Source organism: Electrophorus electricus, unplaced genomic scaffold, assembly GCF_041902795.1.
Source record: "Electrophorus electricus isolate QZ-2024a unplaced genomic scaffold, ASM4190279v1 Scaffold36, whole genome shotgun sequence".
In the NCBI taxonomy this organism is placed as follows: Eukaryota; Metazoa; Chordata; class Actinopteri; order Gymnotiformes; family Gymnotidae; genus Electrophorus; species Electrophorus electricus.
The window spans coordinates 159,355-173,433 of NW_027658649.1; the positions used below are offsets into that span (position 1 = coordinate 159,355).

Consider the following 14,079-nt stretch of genomic DNA (forward strand, 5'->3'; position numbering starts at 1 on the left):
TCAACCTTCCAATGCTCTGAGTATTAGTGTTCCATGCATATGAGATGCTTCAACACGTCCATGCGTGTTGTAAAGAAACACAGTGTAAGCAGTATTAATGAAAGTGCATCTCTACCTCAAACTCACCAGTGTAACAATTACAGTTTGTGAAATCTAATTTTAAATGGCGATCAGCCTTCTTAACAAATCTCCAATAACAAATAAGCAGAACTCACCTTGTTAAGTGTTTGTGTGTGTGTGTGTGTGTGTGTGTGTGTGTGTGTGTGTAGTTTTAAGCATAGCAAGGCCCTTCAGGGTTGCCAGGTGGAGCCTTCCTGAAGACCCTGATACTGAAACAGCATTAAAAGCTGCAATGGCACTGTAGTTGTATTTATCTGCACTAATACAGCTTTGAACTATTGCACTCTTACATACAGTAAGTTTCTGTGTACCGGTGTACATTTCTGTGTACCTTTAGTAAATAAAGGGATTCTATTCTAATATTACAAGTGTTAGAAGTGCTGAAACTCCAAACAGTGAAGAAACCAGTGGAGCTTAATGACTGGTCAGATGAAGAGAGTGAAGTGAGGAGTTTCCTTCAGTGTCTGCCATGTCCCAGCTGAGGTGAGTGTGAAGCTTTTATTAGTACTATAGGAGTTGTGTTTAACTTTGAAACTGATGGTGTCACAGCCATTTGTGGCCGAGAGTCTAGAAGAGCATAATTGGCTGTACTCTTAGGGAGAGAGGGAGTGGCATACGCTCTCTCCCCTGTCAATTACAGAGACACCGTGCAATCAAGGGCGTCTATAAGTTCACGCGTCAGAAGGGGGAGGAAAAGACTATTTTCTGAGTACTTAGAATAACATTCCGTATTTGTTGGAGAACATTTTCTAGAGTGTTTTCATGTAGAGAGAGAAATGAGTGGCTAAAATGTCAGAAGCTTTAAGGAGACAAATGGGGAATACTATAACAGCTCTTTCCATGTGTTAGTGACACCAGCGTTCCCTCTTTTCCCAGATGGTAAAAAAGAGCCCTGACTCTTGCAAACTTCATTTTTTTGTAGAACAAAGAGAAAGATAAATAACTCGCTTTATGGCCTTTTTCCACTCATGCATACCAAGTCCAGTATGCATCCAAACATTGTCAGAATAGTAGGAGTGCAGACTTTGAAAAATGGTCTTGTCATGTAAACTCAGCAGCTTTGTCCCTGGTTGTCTAGTGGTTAGGATTCGGCGCTTTCACCGCCGCGGCCCGGGTTCGATTCCCGATCAGGGAAAAACCTCTTTTTATGCTCATATAAAACGACAGATTCTGCATTAAAACATAAAGTTTGTGTGAGTTGGAGTTGAGCCGACAGCCTAAGGATGACAGTTTTAACTTCTACTCTACCAACTGAGTTATTGAAAGCGACATGCAAGTAATCCCACATGTCCAAACACCAGTATGTTGGCAAGAAACACAGCCAGTTTTGGATGTTTCAATTGTTAAGTTCATTTGACACAAAGAAGAAAGATCGCATTGTATAAGTTGTTCAGCTACAAACAGATATATCTTTTGATGACATTTGGAATCATACTGGACTTTGTGTACATGAATGGAGAAAGGCCATAAATGGTTAGAATAACATTCAGTGCTTTTGGAGAAAAGTTTCGAGAGTTTTGTCATGTAGTGAGAGAAATGAGTGGCTGAAATATCAGGCATTAAAAGTGCAATTTGCACTCATGGAAAGAAAATTGCTTTCATGTGGACCGCATTGAGATATCGATCTGCCTGTGGAACATAACACCTCTTAAGAGGTTAGATTTGTGCTCTCAAGCTGCGATGGTGGTTTTCTCATGGCTTCTAAAAGAAGAGGCTGTGGTCAGGGTGGAGTGAGTCTTTGATAACCAAGATTGTTGTTGTTTTGGCCTTCGAATAGACAATGGCATTACCCAGTGTCAGGTCTTTCTCAGTAAACTGCAGAGAATGATATAGAGGGCAAGAAATGGTCAAGCAAAGTTTTATTGGGTGTGTGTCTGTAAAAAACACTACAGCTCTCTGATACATTTTTGGTTCAAGATTTAATCATCATGCAAATGATTGTGATTAATGCTTTGTCTGTTTAATTCAAATATTATACTATAAACCTAATATTTTAATAGGGTTGGCAACTTTCTAGATCCGATTACTACATGTGTGTGAAGTACAGGTGCTGTAGCTATACGGTATACAATTGTCCACAGTAGCCTAATTATAATATATACAACAAAAAATGCATCTAAAATAAACACCAGAAACCTGGACTAAGGGTGATGTACATAAGTGCATTAAATCTAGGTAGGACTGCTCAATAGGTAGGATAACAGCAGAACAATTGTCCCACCATATAAGCAAAATGAGAGCCTGCTAAGGCCGCCAAGAGGGTGCCAAAGACCATGTATTTATTTCTATTTGTTTTTTACCGATGTTATGTCAGTGGCAGCTCAGATTTCTGCATAGGGCCCCACACAGGCTTGGGCCAGCCCTGGTATCACGGTGTCGTGCACTGGAAAACCATCAAGCCTGTTGACTATGCTACCAGTGTTGTTGATGTAACTGTGCAAATAAACTGCAAACACAATTACTTTTAGAAGTATCATCCAGTTTGTTTTCACAATTGCCAAAATGTAATGAATCACAGCCAGTGTTCTAAAACAGAGCTGGAATGTATTCCTGGTTGATGCGCCCTGTTTCTGGTTCCAAAAAAAAAAAAAAAAAATTGGTGGATGAATTTTCAATGAAAGTGCTTCACTCAGCAGCCATTAATGATTCTTATATCCAGTATGAATAAATTTAAATTCCTATCCTTGTATCAGGTGCAGCAATTATGTGTAACAATTGTGAAGCAAAAAAGCAAAAGCAAAATTGTAATATAACAATATAGGTAATATAGAACTTGATCTAATGATATTAATTAGGCTATGCAAATAGCACAACTACTTCGTAGGCTTTTTGAAAGTTTGATCATGATCAAAGATCATGATCTTTGTTTTCTAAGTGTGTTTCCAAATTGCCTTTGACTGCTGTATGCCTAATTGCGGCATTTAACACCTCATTTCGTCTCTAATTTTTGACATGTACTCTTGACATAAGTCTTGCATAAGTGGAAAGTCGATCAGCCCCCGTTTAAAAATGATAAGCTTTTACTGTCATGTTAATAACATCACGCACACGCACGCATAATGCTTCGACTGTCCTACACTTTAAATATCTTTTGCACATTATGGAGGGTGAGCATAGTTACCAGTTCCCTTCATGCAAAAGGGTTGTCTTAGGTTACTGTAAAGTCTAATGCACATTTGGAATTATTAAAAGTAGTTTATAATCAATACGAAATTTTACTGGGAGCCAAAGTAAAGTAGCTAAGATATGATTGATGTGATCAAATTTTCTAGCTCTATTAAAAACTATGGCTGCTGCATTTTGAACTCGCTAGGCACTTTAGGCACTTAATAGCACAGCTAGATAGTAAGGGATTACAGTAGTCCAATATTGAAGCAATAAATGCATGGACTACCTTTTCTGTATTATGTGTGGAGAGCATGCTCCTAATCTTTGAAATGTTTCTAAGGTGGAGAAAGGGGGTCCTAGAAACATTATTTATTTACGTGAGCTTCGAACGAGAGACTGGGATCCATAACTCCAAGATCTTTAACTGTTAGAGAAGATGTGATTGGGAAACCATTGAGGTTCATTGAGTAATTAGAGAGTGGAGACCTAGCTGACTCTGGGCTTAATAGAAACACCTCTGAATGTCTCTGAATGTTAGAAATTAATTAAAAATACTAATGTCAATGTATTTACAACGCATGTATTTAGGACGTAATTTTTTCAATCACAACAAAATATGTTGTTGTATTTTTTGCATTATGCTTACTACAGAATTAACAGTCAACTGTTCAGTGACTTTGCATGCAGAGTTGTAACACTGCTTATTACTAGAACTGTGGCTAGAATCAAAATCAACGCTAGTGTCGTTCCTAAATCCCCAATCAGCTAGTCGTAAAGTTAACATTCAAATAGAAAATAAAGATGCAGACTTCAGAATTAGTTAAAGAGAATAGCTGAGAGAATAGAATAAATTATCCGTTACTACCCCTGTCTTTTATCATCCCTCCATCCCTCCATCCCATGCCATCTTCCTCTATTATTTGCTTTTCTATTTTGTTCTGGTATCTCCTTATCTCTTTTTAAAAAAAACATTGGCCAAAAGACTAACGAAAACACTGACATACTTAAGACCTTTAATATTTTTTTAAAATATAACATTAAAAGGAGAATGTTACTTATTTCACCCTGACTGTCCACTTATATATCTGTTTTGAGTATGATTTTCCTTGTTCAAGTGAAAACAGTAACAAATGTAGCATGTCACAAATATATACATGACTATGTATGAAAAATGAAAGACATCAACATGAAACACTGGAGCTGATTTCAGTTAAGCACCTAATTATGGAAACTATAAAGACTAACATTGTCATAAAAATGTTGTGAAAGTTAATGCTTAGAAGATTACAAGTGGCTAAGACATACCTTGTTATAGGCTGTGCTTACTGATGTACACCAGGTGGACATAGTGTCAAAGCAGAGGGTCTGATGGAGCAGGTGGAACATCAACATTTAAAACAAAAATGAACTGCTTGTATTTAGTGAACTAAATAAAGCATAAGCGTCCTATGCATGGCATACAGATCCCTATAAGCTTTGATAAAATCCATCCTCATGTAAAAGATGTATTGTCCCAATCATAGTAAGTGAAAACTATGACATAAAAAACTTTCTTTACCTAATATAAGCAGGCAATTATCTTTTAATTTGACCTACCCCAGTAAATCACGGTACCTAAGTTGATGAATAACAGGAATAATCACAAACTTCTAATGAAGCAAAGTAATATATAATTACAATTATAAAGGACTAATTTGGTTTGTCTCCCCCAAAGCCATTAGAATGTTCTTTATATAACAGGTGAAAATGACCTACACCAATGTGATATACAAACCAATCCTGCTTTTATTACACAGAAGAGCTGAGCAATTATGGGGAGGCACCCTAAAAAGTTGAGGGTGGAATTACCTGTCAATAAACAAAGTACAGAATAGATAAGCAAAACTATTCTGTTGCATCATCTTTGAAATGACTCTGCAAGGAAAATGTTGATATGAATAAATGCTTGTATTCCTTTCTGATACAAGTCAAAAAATATCTTTAAAGTGGGTCAAACATGAGAACTATGTGCATTCCTTCACAAACATATACAAATCAATGAAAAAATCTCCCCTAATATGTTTATATACACAAGTGTCTGTGGGAGCCCCAAAGCTATATTATGCATTCAAATAACAAAATATATATCACAGTCCCTACAAAAAATGAAAGTAAAAAAGCAAACAAACAACAAAAAGGGGAAAATCATAAATGAAAATATCCCAAAAATAATATACTAATGTCATGTTTGTAAGCAGCCCTGCTTTCCTGCTTCCTAAAATGATGACATATTTTAGGTACTCAGGCCACTGGAAACAAAAATATACACAACAGTTCTTCCACACATTTAGAGGAACCTGATTTTTTTGTTAGATAAATATGTGTCAGTTATGACCGTTAAAAAGACCTGAACAAAAAAAATGTTTGGATTTTTATTTCCTGTCACCTTTCATCACGGGCAACATAAAAATTCACACTACTGCAATATCGCTAACATGTTACTGGCATGCGAATAAGACACCTGAGCACAGAGAGAAACCCAGTGTTATGATTACAGTTGACATTGGAACTAGCTAGATAGCTCATATTAAGACACTTCTTTGGAGAACACGTGCTAAAGTGTTTTCCCCACAATCTATATGCATAATTTATTTGCCAACTGTGACCAGAGAGAGAACATACCTTACTCACAGCCTAGGACATGCATGGATTTTGATGAGGACTGCATATGCCTGGGATCAATTCAAACACGTCATGACGATGATATAAAACCTGATGAAACAAGCTTGACAAGCAGCAGTTCCGTATTTCCGTGAAAGTATCAAGCACAGATGAAGACGTTTCTATGGTTATCTCGGTTTTATAAATATTAGCCTATAGAGTTGGGCTTAGTACGTGAATAAAAGATGGAATTAAACATGCATAAATTACGGTGTCCTGGAAAACCCATCGTGCTGCAAATACACAAAGCATATTCATCAAAGTGGTAACACACTTTAGAAATGCGGTGCAAATTTAGAAAACGCATACAACTTCAGGAACAAATCCTGTCACAACACAACGGAAGTGCAGTTTCCGGAGGACACGGAAAGGGGTGGACTTCTATGAGATTAGCGTGAAGTCTATTGGAAGTAGTGACAACTGAGTAAAAAGGGTTGTTTTTTTTCCAGTTACCACGGTGTTATCAAGGGTAGGTATGTGATACAGAATGGAAGACTGACCTATTCATGCTCTGCATTCTTGCATATTTATTTATACATAAGGCAGCCTTAAAAAACATGGGATGGAAATCCCATTTAACAAAATATGCACTGTTTTACAGTCAGAGTGAAATAAGTAACATTCTCCTTTTAATATATATATATTTTAAATGTTAAAATTCTTAACTATGTCAGTTAAGCTGCCAAAAATGCCCCTTTTGAAATTTGTATTTCTAATGTCACAAGAACACTTTATTGACCTATCTCTGCCTATTCAGCCTATAGAGGTTTAGCACACCCACTTAAATTGCCTTTCTCAGGCATTTCAGCTCTGAGTACCTTTTGAATGAAGCACAATACAGGGCAGCCAATCATAAAGGAGCTCATTTATCTTACATCCGTCTTAAAGGTGCAGTAGCAACAGGTGCCTGTTGAATTCCAAGCGATATCTATAGAGGTTGGAAATTGGTTGTGTAAAAAAAAAAAAAAAAACAGGCTGAAAACGAGTCGTTTCCGCTCTGTGAATTGGGAGAAAGGGACAGTGTGTGGAAGCCCAACCCCAGTCATATAGGTTTGCTTCTAACAGTACCATTACCATCACCCACTCTGGTGCACTAGTTTGAGTGTATTAGAACTAGTAGCAATGCTGAAGCATTACATGTATCTATAACACATATTCTGACCATGATGAAGTGATAGGTTTGTTAAGGCAAACTGTGTATGCAATACATGTTGCTTAGGTCAATTGCTCCAATTGTACACAACTCTAAAGCTACACAACTGGACATTAGTTAAAGTCTACACAGTGTCAGTCATGTGAAGTACAACTGAAAGTTCCCCTGTTGTATTCTTCCAACAATCAAGTTCTGCGTAAGTGGGGGCAAAATAATATGACCTTCACATCAAAGAACATTTTAAACAAATGGACTGTATGTACATCTTTTTTCTAATGTTACAAATGGAGTCTAAAGTTATATCTCTTGCTCTATAGCACTTGCTCAAACCTTTCCTTTAGATTCCTTTTGTACACACTACAGACTGTGACCTCGAGATGCTTGAATGAATGTTGAACATTCACACTTGTGTATGAGTGCCGATTGTTAGCTAATGCATCATGATGAGCCTATCCTTTTTGAGTTACTTACTGAGATCATTCTCATAGCAAGTTCATTACACCTTGTGTACTCGATGTAGTGCGGTGAGCAGTTTCAATCTTAGTTACAATCTTAGTTATCAAAGACTCACTCCACCGACCAAAGCCTCTTCTCTTAGACAACATGACAAAACCATCGCAGCTTGAGAGCAAAAATCGAGCCTCGTAAGAGGTGTTATGTTCCATAGGCAGATTGACATCTTAATGCGATACACATGAATTTTCTTTGCATACATGTACATTGCACTTGTAATGTTTCTGATATTGCTTCTCTCCTGAATAGCTCAGTCAGTAGAGCATCAGACTTTTAATCTGTGGTCCCTGTTCAAGTGAAAATATTGTTCTTTGCCACTAAAGTGCGCTTGAGAAGTTTCTTGAAATACCTCTAGATCAACCTAAGTCAAGGGACAGGACCCTGTTGCCTTGAGCCTTGCCGATTAAACTGACATTTCACATCCATTTCCCCCAGCTGTGATGCTGTGCATTGGCTGTCATCCCAGGTTAGGCTAGCTAGTTCTGCTGGCAAGCTTGAAATATCAAAATCCTTCCTACTTAAAAAAAAAAAATCACTTCTGAGCCTATCCTTTTTGAGTTAATTACTGAGATCATTCTCACAGCAAGTTCATTAGACCTTGTTCACTCATTGTAGTTCGGTGAGCAATTTCTATATTGGATGAGAGAAGGAGCAGACTTGTTCAAGTCACAGAATCCATTCAAACTTAAACAACAGGAGCTTGTCAGTGGAGGGTATACTTGCTCACACCTTTCTTTTCAATTCCTGTTGCATAAGGGAATAAGGGACAAGGGAAGTGTGAAGGAAATATTGTTGTGTTTCTTTCTCTATCATTGTAAAGCGTGAGAAAGCTTAGCATAAGATTAGAAGAACAGGACGTTCCCTAGAGAACGTCCTTGAAGAAATACACTCCTTCCAAGGAGTTATCTGGTCTCAGCAGAAGCAAACCCTCCCTCGTTCTCTCGAACGCTACGGCTAGTATATAAGGGGAGGGAAATCACCCAAAGGGGAGCGAAGCAAATAGGCACGCTCATTTTTTGAAACTAATAACTCAATAAAATCTTCTTATCCACATCTGACTCCTTGTTTGCTGAATTTCCACCACAGAATTTGGCGTAGTCGGCAGGATCAGCGAGAGGCACCATGCGGAGCGGCGGTGACTAAACTTCGAGGACGCTCCTCAGAGAGAAAACTGAGCTGGAGGAAGAGGGAAACCCACAAGAATACGGGAAAGTACCTAACCAGGGAGTGATGTCCCGCTTGACTCCGGTGGTGTGCTCCGCCTGATCTAACGAACAGAAAGTAAGTGGTGAAGTTCAGTAATTTAATCCTAGAAGAAAGTGACATAGTGATCCGCCTGAGTCTACCCTGGGGTGGGTCTGTAAAGTAGCATAGTATATGAGATACTAGGGCTTAAAAATAGGGTCTAGAGGACTCCGGAGTCTGGGACTCCGCCAGCCTTAGAGAATAGGCACACTGAGTAGACGTACTAGTGTAAGAAATAGGCCCGGGCCGACAGAACACCCCGCAGGGAAAGGAGTGGACTCAGTATACTAGCACGATTTGCTGGAGTGGAACTAATCCATATCGGGGGTAGATGGTGTGGATAATAAGATAAAAAATAGGAAAATTGTAGAGAGTAGGTAAGTTTCCTTTGTTCGTTTGTTACCTGAATCCAAAAGTAAAAAAAAAAAAAAAAAAAATGGGTGCGGGCAATAGTAAGGAGTATGAGTTCGGTAAGGACAAGCTCTCCAGTAGCCTATTCTTTCAAATGAGTAAAGATTATGGGGAACATGTAAACAAACATGTCCCGTTTTGGATTAAACATTATGGGTTTAATACCTCAGGGACGCTGAGTGTTGCATACCTGTTAAAATTAATTAAGAGAGTCGAGGTCAAACCTAGAGAAGCTGATAAGAAAGCACGGAAATATTTGACAAAAACAGTGAGGATATGCTAGAAAAGGCAAAAATGTGGTTAGAAGAAGCTGAGAAAAGGCAGAAGAAACAGGAAGGGCAAAAGAAATGTAATAATGAAGTGTCTCAGTGTGTTTCCTTAGCTGATCCTGACCTCGATGCCGCCCCGCCGAGAGCCCCCAGCTGATTCAACAACCACAAGCATCAGGAAACCCACCTCCTTATCCCGAACCAGGGACTTCATCGCTAACATCAAAGCCGTCTCCATATGACGAACCAAGACGGCAACTGGAGACAATAACCTCACCAGTGGCTCATCACACTCGAAGTCACGCCACTATAAAGCCATCCGCAGGGCCTGACAGAGGCTATGCCCCACAGTTCCCGATGGTGGAAGTGTCAGGACCTGAGGGAGTGATTATGGTCCACCGTCACTGGACTACAGACGACATCATGAAAGCGGCCGACGGCCTGAGCAAGCCAGGTGACATCGGCGGACGACGCTTCGGACAAGAACTGATGGCATTCGTGCAGTCCTGCAGACCAACACAGGCTGAACTGAGACGGTTGTTGATGATGCGGAAGAAGCAGAGGAAGAGGAAAAGGAGGGAAAAACGAGTGGATGAAAGAGCAGGAATGCTACAACTGTGGAAAGCTTGGACATTTTGCCAGAAACTGTCCGGAGGAGGATAACTCATATGACGGGGGCACAGACCTGGATCCCACTATCCACGAATGACGGGCGGTGGAGAGGCAGGACAGCAGCGGACCACTGAGTGAAGACGGCAAAAGGGAAGTAACAAATTTAAATTACCAACTATTACAGCAGATTAGTAAAGGGCCAAGAGGCCTCCCCGAGGTAACTGTGAAAGTAGAGGGAAAAAATGTTAGGTTTTTGGTTGACAGTGGTGCCACCCACTCAGTGTTAAAAGAAGGTTTAATAGAATGTAAAATGAGAACAGGATATGGGATAACAGTAATTGGAGTAGGGGGTCATCCCATTGATGAAAGGATGTCCGAGCCTCTCCAATGTAGTTTAGGAAGCAGCCAATTCAAACACAGCTTTTTGGTGTCAGAAACCTGTCCAATTAATTTGTTAGCTAGAGATTTAATGTGTAAACTCGGGTGCACAATTAGCAGCAACCCAGAGGGGTTATTTGTTATGTGGGAAACACCTACACAGGGAGTCCAGCTAGAGGCAGGAGTCCCTTTGTACGTGTATGAATTGCAGTGCACTGCTGGGGAAGTACTAACACATTTTATGACTGAAGTTACTAACACGCTACCTGGTGAGCTGACTAGCGCACATGTTGACCCAGACTGGCAGAGAGTAGGGTTGTGGACAAAACGCATGTTGAGCACAACTGATTGGATAAAAGGACCCCAGTGTAAAGTCATGTACAGCCCAAGCATAGATGTGTGGAAAATGCCAACCCCGTATAGGCTAAATTGTAAAAGGGGGGTTGAGCTTGTAAGTCCTAATATAGTAATTATGGCAGCCTCTGTTACCCTCTCAGAGGAAGAGGAGGAGGAATTGAAAACAGTTCCTGCAGGATTATGGGCACAGGGAAAAAATGATGTGGGCTTAATAAAAGGATGTGAGCCTGTCCACATCACCCCAAAATCTGATTACAGACCACACCAGCACCAATACCCTCTAAAACCAGAGGCAGTGGAGGGTATCAGGCCTGTGTTCCAATCATTAAAACAAGCAGGAGTTATCGTACCATGCCCAGACTCACCAGTACGTACTCCAATTTTCCCAGTTAAAAAGCCAGGGAGAGATGAATGGAGATTTGTGCAGGATTTGCAGGCTGTCAACACGGCAGTACACCCTAGAGCCCCAGAAGTTCCAAACCCGCACACCATTCTCTCTCAGATCCCACCAGACAGTAAGTGGTTCAGTGTAGTTGATTTGGCCAACGCTTTCTTTAGCGTACCTGTGCACAAGGATAGCCAATTTTGGTTTGCTTTCACTTTTGAAGGAAAGCCATACACATTCACGAGATTGTGTCAAGGGTATTGTGAATCACCAACCATTTACAATGCCGCCTTACACCGAAGCCTAGAGGCTTTAGAACTCCCTAAGGGAATAGCCTTGCTGCAATATGTTGATGATCTTTTGATTTGTGGGAGAACACGAGAAGCGTGTAAACAAGCCACGGTGGCACTGCTACATCATTTAGCAGGGGAAGGCCACAAGGCATCCAAATCCAAATTACAGTTTTGTAAGCAGCAAGTGCATTTTTTAGGACATGACATCACTGAACAAACGCGCATGCTGACTAAAGACCGAGTGAATGCCATTTTGACTATACCAAAGCCCATGACGAAAAAACAACTGTTGTCCTTTTTAGGAATGTGTTCCTATTGTAGGACATTCATACCATCCTATGCAGAACATGAGGGACCACTCAGAGATATAATACCGACCAAAGGGTCAAATTCCTCACAGCCGGAATGGACACCGGAAGCTGAGGCGGCCTTCACAACACTGAAACAGCTGTTACAAGTCATGCCAGCGTTAGGCATTCCCGACCCAAACAAACCATTTGAACAGACAGTGGATGTTAAAGGGCAATATATGACAAGTGTATTGACACAAAAACATGGGGACAAACAAAGGCCGGTGGCCTACTTCTCAGGAAAATTAGATACAGTCGCAGCAGGCCTACCTTTATGTGTAAGAGCTGTGGCAGCCGCCGAGAAGGCACTAGTGGCTTCCAGAGACATAGTAGGCTACGCCAAGCTTACCCTACATGTGCCTCATGCAGTGTCAAGAATACTGCAAGATCAAAAAGTGGCACATTTGTCCACTCAGCGATGGCTTAGGTACCACACTGCCTTATTAGACATGCCAAATGTTACTGTGAAACGATGCACAACTCTAAACCCCTCCACTCTATTGCCTACAGAGGAGGAAGGAGAGCCCCATGACTGCCAACAGGTGTTAGAAATTGCAACATCTCCCAGAATAGATTTAAAGGAGGAACCAATACTTAATGCGGACCTGGAATTGTTTGTGGACGGTTCAGCTAAACGTGACTCTCAAGGCACTAATCGAGCAGCATATGCTGTTGTGTCACACACAGAAGTGGTGAAAGCAGAACCACTCCCATCTAATTACTCAGCGCAGGCAGCTGAACTTGCTGCACTCATACAGGCGTGTAAACTAGCACAAGATAAGACCGTGAACGTCTGGACCGATTCCCGGTACGCGTGGGGAGTGGCACATGACTTTGGGGCTATTTGGAGACATCGTAACTTCCTTACGAGCTCAGGAGCAAAGATAAAGAACCATTGCCTAGTAGCAGAACTGTTGGAAGCAATCCAACTACCAAAGAAAGTGGCCATCATAAAATGTGCAGCACACACAAAAGCAGGGGACCCTGTGTCGAGAGGAAACGCTTATGCAGACAAAGTAGCTCAACTCACAGCCACACAACCAGTCCATACACAAATGGCACAAATAGATAATGGAACCAGGATAACAACCAAAGATATCCAAAAACAAGCTACTCCACAAGATTATGTGAAATGGAAAAAAGGGGGGTGCAAACAAATAGGCGGGATATGGGTACACCCAGAGATAAACAAACCCTGTCTCCCCACGGCTTACATGAAAGGACTAATTGAGATTGCTCATGGGAGGAGTCACATGAGCAAAGGGGGGATAGTGGAAAGTATAACAAAATATTGGTATGCACCAGGAATAAACACACACACCAGTAAATTTTGTTCCCGATGCTTGGTATGTGCACAAAACACACCACACGGGGACAATCATACCAAACACGCACCCGCCGGACACCCGCCGCCTAGTGAGCCATTTCAACATTGGCAAATAGATTTTGTAGAACTAACACCAGCTGAAGGAAAGAGGTACATGCTTGTGTGTGTGTGCATGTTTAGTAAGTGGGTGGAGGCCTTCCCAATGGGAAAACAAGATACTGATGCAGTAGCAAAAGCGCTACTGAGAGAAATTATTCCCCGGTGGGGGTTACCACAACGAGTGTCCAGTGACAATGGGACACCCTTCGTACACGAAGGACTAAAAGCTCTGACTAAATACCTAGGGGTAGATATGAGAAAACACTGCAGCTATCACCCTGCTAGTGCAGGGGCAGTAGAACGGACAAACGGCACCATTAAAGGAGGTCTAGCTAAATTAACGCAGGAAACAGGCATGAATTGGGTAAAATGCCTTCCCCTCGTCCTGTGGCAATGCCGAACCAGACCGCAGGCACGAACAGGCTTATCAACTTTTGAGAGTGTTTGGACGGCCTCCCAACACGGGGCTAGGACCGCCCGACTGGGATACTAACCTGATCAATGAATCACTTTTGCAGTATTGTGTGTCTCTGCACAAATCTCTCTCCCATGTGTCTAAGCAGGTGAAGGCAGTTCTTCCCGAGGTGACGGATACTCCACTCCACACCCACCAACCAGGTGATTGGGTGCTGATAAAGGACTTCAGAAGGAAGCGGTGGAACCAGCCCAGGTGGAGAGGACCATTCCAAGTGCTGCTGACGACTAACACCGCCGTCAAAACCGACGGACGAGCAACGTGGATACACCACACTCATTGCA

General features: G+C 41.2%; 1 non-coding gene across 1 annotated transcript; it reads left to right on the forward strand.

The window, feature by feature from the left end:
* Positions 1 to 1,183: 1,183 nt before the first annotated feature.
* trnae-uuc (transfer RNA glutamic acid (anticodon UUC)) lies at positions 1,184 to 1,255 on the forward strand. The gene has a single exon. It is a non-coding gene; the product is annotated as a tRNA-Glu (tRNA).
* The last annotated feature ends 12,824 nt before the right edge of the window (positions 1,256 to 14,079 follow it).